Source organism: Schistocerca cancellata, chromosome 4, assembly GCF_023864275.1.
Source record: "Schistocerca cancellata isolate TAMUIC-IGC-003103 chromosome 4, iqSchCanc2.1, whole genome shotgun sequence".
NCBI lineage: Eukaryota > Metazoa > Arthropoda > Insecta > Orthoptera > Acrididae > Schistocerca > Schistocerca cancellata.
This window is the reverse complement of record NC_064629.1, coordinates 431,977,929-431,990,805: the sequence shown is the minus strand read 5'-3', so window position 1 is coordinate 431,990,805 and position 12,877 is coordinate 431,977,929.

Below are 12,877 nucleotides of genomic sequence, written 5' to 3'. Positions count from 1 at the left end.
TGCAAACAGACAGTTCCTTCACATACTGATGAACAGTATTCCCGAATTTGATTTCGGAGCCAATCATTTTGAGAAGATTTAATTATCTGCTGAAGATGGAGACATCCGTTAAATTCATATAAAACTTCTTCTTTGACGAGACGCACTGGTACCTAAGCGACCGGGTTTCGACGAATAGAGTCAAGGCAATGTGTTAAACTTACGTGGATAGAAAAGATTGTCTATTCTCTAAGTCCCAGCAGGCAGTCTTTTGCTAACGCCGTTCTCAGCAGTTGATACTAGACCTATTTTCTGAGATCGGAAGCTCACCGAAGTGCGGGCACTTCGAGGTAATAACATCTCAGAGCGCCGCCACAGCCCGAGTTTTCCACGATACCATTAGATCAACGGTAGCAGCAAGACGCCTGCAACGTAGTCGCGATATACTCTTGGCACTTGACATCGTGACTGAGATTTCATTTTGCCTACTCATTACTTTGAACAGAAGGTAGTAATGCCAGTGACATACACACGTCACTAGTTTTCAGCAGGCATACACGACTATGCCATGCATTTCCCATGACACATTTCCCTCTGACACGTGAAAATAGTCATCGTAACCACCCCCTTTCTGTCGCCTTCATCACTATCTCGTGGGTTCAACTCTCTCTCTAGCGCGTTAGGATTCTTTCTTTCTTTCTTTCTTTCTCAGGCTCCAACGCGGGGTCGGATTTGTTATTACGGATTTGGCCGTGTTAATTGCGGAGGGTGGCCGGATGCCCTTCCTGCCGCCACCCCGAACCCCTCGGGACGGAAGTAGTGTACCCCAGCTGTCTGTGTCCAGTGTAAGTCATGAAATAGTGCGAACGTTTTCAAATGCCTGTGAGTCGTGTAACTGAGTCTGAACTCGGGGACCAGCCCGGTATTCACCTAGCGGGAAGTAGAAAACCGCATAAAAACCACATCCAGAATGGCCGGCATACCGGCCCTCGTCGTTAATCCGCCGGGGGGATTCGATCTGGGGCCGGCGCGTACCAGAGTCCAGGAAGCAGCGCACTAGCGCTCTCAGCTACCCTGGCGGGTCTCTCTAGTACGTTAGGATTATCTTGCGCGAATTCAACTGTCTGCAGCACGTTAATAATGTCGGTGTCGTTTTCCAAATTAGATAGGTTGATTCCTGCAGACACTGATTGCTATCTCTGTATGTAAGCAGTATAAATATGTCAGTGAAGGCTGCTCAAGGGTATACGTTTATAAATCTTTAACCTGTTTTGTGTTGAATTCCTTGTTCACCTTTCTCACTCTCGTAATTAATAGGAAAAGCTGATCGCCGTCCGCGGTCGAGACTGAGTTAGATCTCAAATTCCCGGCAGCTTGCATATTTCTGCTCCAAAAGGCAGAGCCAGTTGATAGAGCCAGGAAATTCTGCGACGAGCAGTTTAAGGGGGGCTGACTGGCCTTTAGGATACATTAGGTGGGTTACAACTCGAAATGTAATACCACCTATACATATCCCTTTTAAAAATCGAAAATATGCGAGGTAGTTATACGACATATTACTCTACCGGTATTTGCGTGAAACACTTTTTGCATTTTTCGTTTGATATTTTCTAGCAGTATGCCCATACTGAATAAGCGTCAGACATTTTATAAAAAGTCTAAAGCTGTGGGTTTGTAGAAAACAATACAAGTCTACTTCATTAAAGAGCAACAACATACAATGACGGGAAAAGTTCCAGAACTAAGAAATAATTAATGTAGAATAATTAAGCTTAGGGAATACATTTTTAGGTGACGTATTTAAGGAATTAAATTGCAAGTTCACAGGTTACTGTTTGAGAGGGAGAAGCCATTGCAAATGTGAAATGCTGGTACTTTAATAACCGGTGTAACCGCCAGAATGTTGAATTCAGACATGCAAACGTGTCGTACAGATGTCGGATCACAGTTTGTGGGATGGAGTTCCACGCCTGTTACACTTGGTCGGTCAATACAGGAAAGATTAATGCTACACTACTGGCCATTAAAATTGCTACACCAAGAAGAAATGCAGATGATAAAAGGGTATACACTGGACATGTGATTACATTTTCGTGCAATTTGGGTGCATATATCCTGAGAAATCAGTACCCAGAACAACCACCTCTGGCCGTATTAACGGCCTTGATACGCCTGGGCATTGAGTTAAACAGAGCTTGGATGGCGTGTACAGGTACAGCTGCCCATGCAGCTTCAACACGATACCACAGTTCATCAAGAGTAGCGACTGGCGTATTGTGACGAGCCAGTTGCTTGGCCACCATTGACCAGACATTTTCAATTGGTGAGAGATCTGGAGAATGTGCTGGCGAGGACAGCAGTCGAACATTTTCTGTATCCAGAAAGGCCCTTACAGGACCTGCAACATACGGTCGTGCATTATCCTGTTGAAATGTAGGGTTTCGCAGGTATCGAATGAAGGGTAGAGCCATGGGGTAACACATCTGAAATGTAACGTCCACTTTTCAAAGTGCCGTCAATACGAACAAAAGGTGACCGAGACGTGTAACCAATGGCACCCCATACCATCGCGCCGGGTGGTACGCCAGTATGGCGATGACGAATACACGCTTCCAATGTGCGTTCACCGCGATGTCGCCAAACACGGATGCGACCATCATGATACTGTAAACAGAACCTGGATTCATCCGAAAAAATGACGTTTTGCCATTCGTGCACCCAGGTTCATGGTTGAGTACACCATCGCAGGCGCTCCTGTCTGTGATGCAGTGTCAAGGCTAACCGCAGCCATGGTCTCCGAGCTGATACTCCATGCTGCTCCAAACCTCGGCGAACTGTTCGTGCAGATGGTTGTTGTCTTGCAAACATCCCCATCTGCTGACTCACGGATCAAGACGTGGCTGCCCGATCCGTTACAGCCATGCGGATAAGATGCCAGTCATCTCGACTGCTACCGATACGAGGCCGTTGGGATCCAGCACGGCGTTCCGAATTTCCCTCCTGAACCCTCCGATTCCAAATTCTGCTAACAGGCATTGGATCTCGACCAACGACAGCAGCAATGTCGCGATACGATGAACCGCAACCGCGATAGGCTACAATCCGACCTTTATCAAAGTCGGAAACGTGATGGTACGCATTTCTCCTCCTTACACGAGGCATCACAGTAACGTTTCACCAGGCAACGCCGGTCAACTGCTGTTTGTGTATGAGAAATCGGTTGGATACTTTCCTCATGTCAGCACGTTGTAGGTGTCGCTTATCATTTGTATATCACAGCATCTTCTTCTTGACGGTTAAATTTCGCGTCTGTAGCACGTTATATTCGTGGTGTAGCAATTTTAATGGCCAATAGTGTATTTGTGGATGACGCTGGAGCTGTCGTCCGATGCTGACCTATATGTATTTGATTGGAGACAGATCTGGTGATCGAGCAGATCGAGGCAACTTGTCGACACCCTGTAGAGCATGATGGGTACAACAGCGGTATGTGGGCGAATGTCGTGCTGTCGGAAAACACACCCTGGAATGTTGTTCATGAATGGTAACACAATAGATCGAATCATCAGACTGACGTACAAATTTGCAGTAAGGGAGCGTGGGGTAACCACGAGAGTGTTCCTGCTGTCATACGAAATCGCAGCCCAGACCATAAATTCAGGCTTAGGTCTGTGTGACTAGGACGCTGACAGGTTAGTTGCAGGCCCTCAACTAGCCTTTTTCTAACCAACACACGGCCCTCACTGGCACCGAGGCAGAACCAGCTTTCATCAGAAAACACAATAGACCTTCACGCTGCCCTACAACGAGCTCTCGCTTGACACTACTGAAGTCGAAAACATTGTTGGTTTGGGTTAAGTGTAATGCACGCTATAGGGCGTCTGGCTAGAAGCTGTCCTTGAAGCGACTGTTCTGTCACAATTATTTGTGTCACTGTGGTGCCAAAGACTGCACGAACTGCTGCTACAGACACAGCACGATGCGCCACAGCCATACGCCGAACACGATGTTCTTCCCTCTCGGTAGTGCTATGTGGCCCTCTGGAGAGCCCGGTCTCCTTGTGACCATACCTTTCCTTGACCACCGCTGCCAGTAGTCACGTACAGTGGCTAGATACCTGGAAAGTCTTTCTCCAATATCGCGGAAGTAACACCCAGCTTCGCGTAATCCTAATACAAGACTTTTTTCAAACTCAGAGAGTTCCTGATTATTGTGTCTTCGTCGTCTTATAGACATTCTTAACTAACATCAGCTCACTGAGCCCAAGCTCAAAGGTAATTAACGCTCTCGACCGTTACAGCGCGTATTTAAAGCAAACCTTATTTGTATCCTCATATTGGCGCTACAAGTGTCACTCTTATGCGACTAGAGCGAAAGTTAAATAGATGTCACCTTTCAGATGTAGAAACACATCTACCAACTTTCGTTTATGTAGCACAACTTCTTTCTGGTGATGCGATTTTTTTCCGTCAGTGTATAATGCGATACTATTGTTTGAAATTAGCTGCTGCTCTTGTCATCGATGAGGTACATAGCTCGGACTGGGGGAAGGTTATGGACGGGAACTCGTCGGGTCCTTTTCATAGGAACCATTCAGGCATTTGCCATGAGTTATTTAGAGAAACTACCAATAAACTAAATCAAGATTTCTGGACGAGGATCTGAAATGACTTTCACACAAATGAGAGTCCAGTGCTTTACCACTCCACCATTACAGTTGCGTCTCTCTTCTAGAAAACTTCATCCACCCTTCCTGTCCGATACAACACGTTTCTCTCGCTCCTTTCTTACTTCTGTACCCTGATCTTCATTGCGTGCACAACTGAGATTTCTGTCTGAAGGGCCACGTGAAGGCAGTTGTGAATATGATGATCAGAAACCTTGCACACCGCAGAGAACGGGTTGTTGACGCTTTTGAACGCAATCAGATAGATTTGTTTGTTAAAACAATGAGGAATGAGCGAGGCAAGTATTAACGTCGTTACAACGTGGTGGAAGCCACCGCCGGGAAAATTCTGTAGCTTTTATGTGTTATTACCAGCGTTTGCCTTGTTCTGTACAGAAGGCGACATAACTCGAGAATGAATAAATATATTCTCAAATGAAAGGCACAGTTGTTTTATCCGCGTATTCTCAATTTCTTTGAAGTAACACGCGACCCAATTTCCATTTGAAATTTACGAGCTGCATGCAAGATGGCGCCTTCCAAAACGGCCGCTGTGTTGGTAACATAGCCTCGTAGGCTTTCTTACTCGCCCGTCTCTTACATCTTGGAATTAAATTTCGGCCTGTCCACCCGTTTTTATCCTACAAATGTGGTTCCACAGCTATGAAGCACCTCGTGTATCGACAACTGGCGCTCTCATCTTTCTTCGGGACTCAAGCAAAATACGGGGTGCTTCAAAAACAGTTATCTAGTTTCGCAATACTATGTCTTCTACATAAATGAAGACAGAGAAAAGGGGATGTATTTAAACTGATTCACAGAAATAAAATATTTATATTTCAAAAGAACCATCCACTTTTACAAAGGTATTTCCCTTCCATGCATGCACATGCTTTGTCCACGCCTATTAATGTGATCACCTTTTGCAGCACGGACGGCTGAGAGACGTGCTGGAAGAGAGTCAGCGAGGTTCTGGAAGGTGTCAATAGGGATGTGGAGCCACGCCGACTTCAGTGCCGTACCCAGCTGCGCTACATTTTTCGGTTGAGGATCCATGGAGCGAACAGCCCGTTCGAGGTAGTTCCACAGACTGTCGACTGGGTTAATACCCGAGGAGTCTTGTGGCCATAGAGTACGGTAAACTCATCCTGGTGCTCTTAGAACCACGCCCGTATACTGTGGCATGTGTGACAAGTTGCATTGTCCTGCTGGAAGATGCTATCGTGCCGAGGGAAAAAAATGCATATAGGGGTAAATATGATCACCAAGGATAGATGCATACTTGTGCTGATCCATTGTGCCTTCCAGAATGAGAAGGTCACCCAGGGACTGCCACGAAAACATTCCTCGGAACATGACACCCCATCCTCCGGCTTGGACCCTTCCGACGACCCAACGGCCATCTGTCTGACGAGTATAAAACGAGATTCATCTGAAAAGGCCACTTTTTCCACTCAGTGGATGTCCAGCAACGGTACTGGCGTGAAAATTCCAGTCTTCGTCGTCGATGAACAGCAGTCAGTATGGGTGCGGGGACCAGGCGCTTGCTGCGGAGGCCCGTACGCTGTGTAAGGTGGCTACAATTTCGCACCTTACAAGCACTCATCCACATACTTTGCCGTGAGCTACAACCACAACTAGGTATCATTTGATAGGTTGTAATTCGTATATATGAATATTTAAAGGAGACTGACATTGTCATATACACCTTGTAAATAATTGTTAACGCTTATTGCATGAAAGGTGACGGATTGTTTTTATTATCAGAGTGGCGTAATGAATGATTGCCTATACTAGTAGAGGTTGGAACGCCAGTGGAGATGAAACGGCAGGTAGAACTCAAGCTCCTGGCGGAAGGCCCGTACAGGTGTTGGTCCTGCTTAAAAACAGGAAGTAACTAGACGGAGGTCGTGGCACCTGAGCTCTGGAGTCCAGTAGGGTGACGGCCGGCCGCTATTGTAGCAGGACCGGAGGGATAATCGGGAATTCTGCAAATCTTGGACGCAGGTGAGAGGAACAAAGAAGCGGCACCTCGGAAACAACGCAGGCTGGGTTATTTCCAAGGAGTTTTTACTGAAAAGCGCACCATTGTATGAGGATAGGTTTGCCGGCCGGTGTGGCCAAGCGGTTCTAGGCGCTTCAGTCTGGACCAGCGCGACCGCTACGGTCGCAGGTCTGAATTCTGCCTCGGGCATGGATGTGTGTGATGTCCTTAGGTTTGTTAGGTTTAAGTAGTTCTAAGTTCTATGGGACTGATGACCTCAGATGTTAAGTCCCATAGTGCTCAGAGCCATTTGAACCATTTGAGTATAGGTTTTTCCTCGCAGACTTTCCGCGCTGGACGACAAAAGACTAGGATATGGTTGGTCGGCGTTCGGAACAATCTGTAGAGAGGGAGAATATTCCGTGGTTTCAGGAATATGATTCGTTTTCGGAATTACGAGGGTGGGGAGCTGAGACTTGCTGGGAGGTCAGCGCTGGAGAGACGAGGTCTTCCGTTGTGAGCGCCCGTGGGTGACGGTCACTCGGTATCAGCTTTGTTGGTACAGACGGACTTGCTGTTTTTGTTCTCGGGAGAGTATATAAATGGTTCAAATGGCTCTGAGCACTATGGGACTCAACATCTTAGGTCATAAGTCCCCTAGAACTTAGAACTACTTAAACCTAACTAACCTAAGGACATCACACACACCCATGCCCGAGGCAGGATTCGAACCTGCGACCGTAGCAGTCCCGCGGTTCCGGACTGCAGCGCCAGAACCGCACGGCCACCGCGGCCGGCTGGAGAGTTTATAGTTAGAACAGTTAGGCACTATACTGTTGTGAACCTGTACGATTCTGGACTTCATCTCTGGGTTGGAACTCGTCGTTGAGTACGCAGCATTCAGTAATTGAGAGCACATCTTCTCCCTACACTTACGTTGAGACGTTATCTGAACTCCGTCCTTGTGGCTGGGAGTTCGAGTTTCTTGTCTGTAGAACACAGAGAGAAGAAGACAGTATTAGAGTATATAAGTCAGAGGACCGCCCTCTGCCATTCTAGTGTCTTAAAGAGTTTATTTGTGGCTGTAGTTCTTCCATCGTCGCAGACGAGTACGAGAACCATCACTTCGTCGCACCGGACGCAGTACATACGGAGATATCGCAAATTGCTTCGGCTTATTAGAGCTACAAAGTTAGTTTATTTCCACTAAGGCTCCACACAACCGTAAATCGTCTTTGAAAATTGTGTCTTGTAGCGTTTGGTATGTAGATGATGCCAGTCATTTCGCGTTAGTGATATTAGACCGCGCAGTCATAATAAGGGACAGAGTTGGGCAATTGATTAATAATTTTAGTTAGAAAATATATAGAACTGTACTTAAAGGGTTGATTTTAATCTATAATAAATATATGTTGAATAACAACGTTTATCATTTAGTAGTATTAGTTGCCTTCATCATTCACTTATGTCTAGATTGTAATTTATATGTCAAAAAGAGCATTAAGAGATCCTAAGATATGCTTCAGGGAGTATTCAGACAGGGCCAAATCATCATTTTAGCGTTTATTATTTTCCGTTGCGCACATTCATTTTTACACCCGCCTGGAGTAGCATCTTGGAGCTGAACAGTCATTGAGGAGACACCGCTGATAGCCGCTTGGTTACTCAACAGTTGCACGTTTTTCGCCTGTACACATCTCTATAGCCTCGTTCACCCCTGTCGTCTATGGCACGTGCTGCACCATTGTTGTCTCGGTACCGGTTTTGGATTGCGCCATTTTGCCATGCACTGTAAAACCTTGGCACGAAAGCCAATGATCATTCCATTTTCGACGTCTGTTTCCGCATTATGACAACGACTGCACTGTTCTCCGCATCCTCCCTCCCTCCCACCCCCCCCCTCCACCGACAATCTTTACATATCCTCCACTGCTAGTGCTGCCACTTGTCGCCCATGAATGGTTATTGGACGTCGACGTCGACCATAGGCGGTGGTCACATTAATGTTTGTGTACTGTCTGTAATCTTTGGGTGCTTCTTACAATTCCGAAGTCCGCAGCTCGTGGTGGTGCGGTAGCGTTCTCGCTTCCCACGCCCGGGTTCCCGGGTTCGATTCCCGGCGGGGTCAGGGATTTTCTCTGCCTCGTGATGACTGGGTGTTGTGTGATGTCCTTAGGTTAGTTAGGTTTAAGTAGTTCTATGTTCTAGGGGACTGATGACCATAGATGTTAAGTACCATAGTGCTCAGAGCCATTTGAACCATTTGAACAATTCCGAATATGATCACAGTTTTCACTTACATATTCAACATCTCCTTCAACAGACGCATGAAAAACATTCTTCGTAATCTTTCGCGAGATTGTCTCGAGTCGCTGTAGCTATGTGACGTCACAAATGACGCTAAATTGTTGGAAAGGGGAGGCACCCCCCACCCCACAAAAATATCTCATACCTTAAGATCAGGCAATTCTGGAGACCAATGCTAAAATGTAGGATGCATCCGCCCCTTACACCCGATCTATGGCTGGGGCCGTACTCTCGACGAAAATCAGGCAGCACTCTTGTAACTGAAATACACCTGTCGAAACGTTGAACGCAAAACGCCTTTTGCTTTATTGGCATCTCGACTCGACACTAACTAGACGTGAACGACGGAGTTAGCGAGATTGCTGCACCAGGTAGACCTGAACAGCCAACTTTCAACTGACGCCATAACAAACTTTTAATTTCGACGCGTCAGCCTCTCTTTGTAGCGTGAAAACCATTGAAGATGTTTGTAAACAGGTGCGCAGAAGCGAGAGGCGGCGTGTTTATAAACAAGCGGTGCGAGGTGTGCGGACGGAGGGCGGGCCACTGAATTACGCTTTGTGTCCGAGACTATCGGGAGAGCCATCAAGGCGCGGGCTAAGCCAAACAGTCGTAAAGATAAAGCCGTCTTATTTAGGACCGGTCTGGAAGCCGCAGCTTGAATGAACCTCCGGCCTTGAATGGCGACGCGACACGGCTACGTGGGAACACCTGTGACGTTCTGGCTCGCTTACCGACCTCTGCTAGGCGTTGGCTCTGCAAGCAGCGCCGCATTTACGTGTAGCCTACGGGTCCCCTTCACAAACATTTAAAACGGCGAGGAAATGGGAGTGGCTTATCAGTTAACAAAAAAACTTCCATAGGGTGTTTCACAGTTGATGTTACACACTTCCAGAGGTTGTAGGAGAGTCTTAGTGAAGAAGTTTTACATAGGAACCCATGTCCTGAAAAGTCATCCAACGACACTGCAGAGCGTCAAAGTTATACGCGCCTCCGCTTGTAAACGTATGTACGAGGCGTGTTTTTTAAGTAAGTACCATATTGAAATTAAAAAAGACGTGCTAAAATATATCAATAATTTTATTTTTACATGAAAGCCTGTACCTTAATCTACTTTTCTACATAATTTCCGTCAATATTGAGGCACTTTTCATAACGTTGTACCAGTTTTTGAATACCCTCCTCATAGAAGTCTACTGCCTGACTTGTTAACCACTGTATTACCACTGTTTTGACTTCGTCATCGTCTTCAAGACGCTGACCGCCCAGGTGTTCAAAAAATGGTTCAAATGGCTCTGAGCACTATCGGACTTAACATCTGTGGTCATCAGTCCCCAAGAACTTAGAACTACTTAAACCGAACTAACCTAAGGACGTCACACACATCCATGCTCGAGGCAGGATTCGAACCTGCGACCGTAGCGGTCACGCGGTTCCAGACTGAAGCGCCTAGAACCGCACGGCCACACCGGCCGGCCGCCCAGGTGTTTCTTCAAATGCAGGAACATATGGTAGTCACTGGACGCAAGATCGGGGCTGTACGGAGAATGATCTAGAGTTTCCCATCGAAAAGATGTGATGAGATCTTTGGTCTGATTCCCCACATGCGGACGGGCTTTGCCTTGCAGCAAAACGATGCCCTTGCTCAACTTCCATGGACTGTTGCTTTGATTCTGATGTGACGTAGACCACCCATGTTTCATCTCCCGTAACAATTTGGCATAAGAAATCATCACCGTCGTTGTGGTACCGCTCAAGGAAAGTCAACGCACTGTCTAAACGTTTGGTTTTGTGCACATCCGTCAACATTTTCGGTACCCAACGTGAGCACAATTTACGGAAATTCAAGTGCTCGGTCATAATGCCATACAAAACACTACAAGAAACATTAGGAAAGTCATCCCGCAAGGAGGAAATCGTAAAGCATCTGTTTTCTCTCACTTTATTGTCCACTTCCTGCACCAAACTTTCATTAACGACCGAACGACGCCACTCCGTTGTTCATCATGCACATTTGTGCGCCCATCTTTAAATGCTCTCACCCACTTTCTTACCATTCCATAATGTTTTTTCTGTAAACTGCACAGATCTCACGATGAATATCGATCGCTTTTAGGCCTTTAACACTAAGACATCTTATAACAGCCCGTACATCAAAGTCGGCGGGACTCACGATTGTCGGAGGCACCTTAAACACTCAGTACACAACGTAAACAAGGAAGAATCAGACTGTAATGGCGTCAGTGCTTAGATTAAGGTACAGGCTTTCATGTAAAAATAAAATTATTGAGATATCTTAGCACGTCTTTTTTTAATTTCAAAACGGTACTTACTTAAAAAACACGCCTCGTATATACAGGGTGATTCCGTGATGATTTTACAAACTTTCAGTAATGATGGAGTAGGATAAATGTATCAATCTGAGGTAAGGATCCCTTACCGGAAACGAACGAGTCGAAAGGTATAAGCGAAAACCATTCTGACACCTCTTAATAGTGGAATACATGTACCGGTATTGTTGTTGCAAAGAATGTAGGGTATGCAACTTGCAGAGGTGGTAGTATAGACCAAGGCAAGAAAAAAGTCTAGTACACATGGGCTCTAAAATATATACCTAAGGAGCTATGAGCACTTGAATAAACTTGTTGTAGTTGGGATTCTCAGCCCTTAAAATTTTTTTTGAAGGACATCATCTTCACGCCAGTGACTGTTATAAGTTTTTATTACACTACTGCAATTTCGGCCTTGATAATGGCCTAAGCCGGCCGGGGACTGATGACCTCCGATGTTAAGTCCCATAGTGCTCAGAGCCATTTTTTGCACACATTAACACATTAATAGAAAATGGTTCAAATGGCTCTGAGCACTATGGGACTTAACTGCTGAGGTCATCAGTCCCCTAGAACTTACAACTACTTAAACCGAACTAACCTAAGGGCATCACACACATCCATGCCCGAGGCAGGATTCGAACCTGCTACCGTAGCGGTCGCGCGGTTCCAGACTGTAGCGCCTAGAACTGCTCGGCCACCCCGGGCCGGCACATTCATAGAAGCAGAGTGATTTCTAGCCAGGAGAGAAGCTTCAGGTCCACTGCAAACGAGACGTGAATACAGACTAGTTCTACACAGTATCAGTGCACAATAAGCAAATAACGCACTGCCTCAGAAATGCCGCATCTATCAGACTATCGCAGCAGGTTATGCATTTCTGGAATTACTTGCATTTCGAAAATGGATTTTTGGACATCTTTTAGGGCAAAATAACCCTATGTGCGTCGGCTAAATACACTCCTGGAAATGGAAAAAAGAACACATTAACACCGGTGTGTCAGACCCACCATACTTGCTCCGGACACTGCGAGAGGGCTGTACAAGCAATGATCACACGCACGGCACAGCGGACACACCAGGAACCGCGGTGTTGGCCGTCGAATGGCGCTAGCTGCGCAGCATTTGTGCACCGCCGCCGTCAGTGTCAGCCAGTTTGCCGTGGCATACGGAGCTCCATCGCAGCCTTTAACACTGGTAGCATGCCGCGACAGCGTGGACTTGAACCGTATGTGCAGTTGACGGACTTTGAGCGAGGGCGTATAGTGGGCATGCGGGAGGCCGGGTGGACGTACCGCCGAATTGCTCAACACGTGGGGCGTGAGGTCTCCACAGTACATCGATGTTGTCGCCAGTGGTCGGCGGAAGGTGCACGTGCCCGTCGACCTGGGACCGGACCGCAGCGACGCACGGATGCACGCCAAGACCGCAGGATCCTACGCAGTGCCGTAGGGGACCGCACCGCCACTTCCCAGCAAATTAGGGACACTGTTGCTCCTGGGGTAACGGCGAGGACCATTCGCAACCGTCTCCATGAAGCTGGGCTACGGTCCCGCACACCGTTAGGCCGTCTTCCGCTCACGCCCCAACATCGTGCAGCCCGCCTCCAGT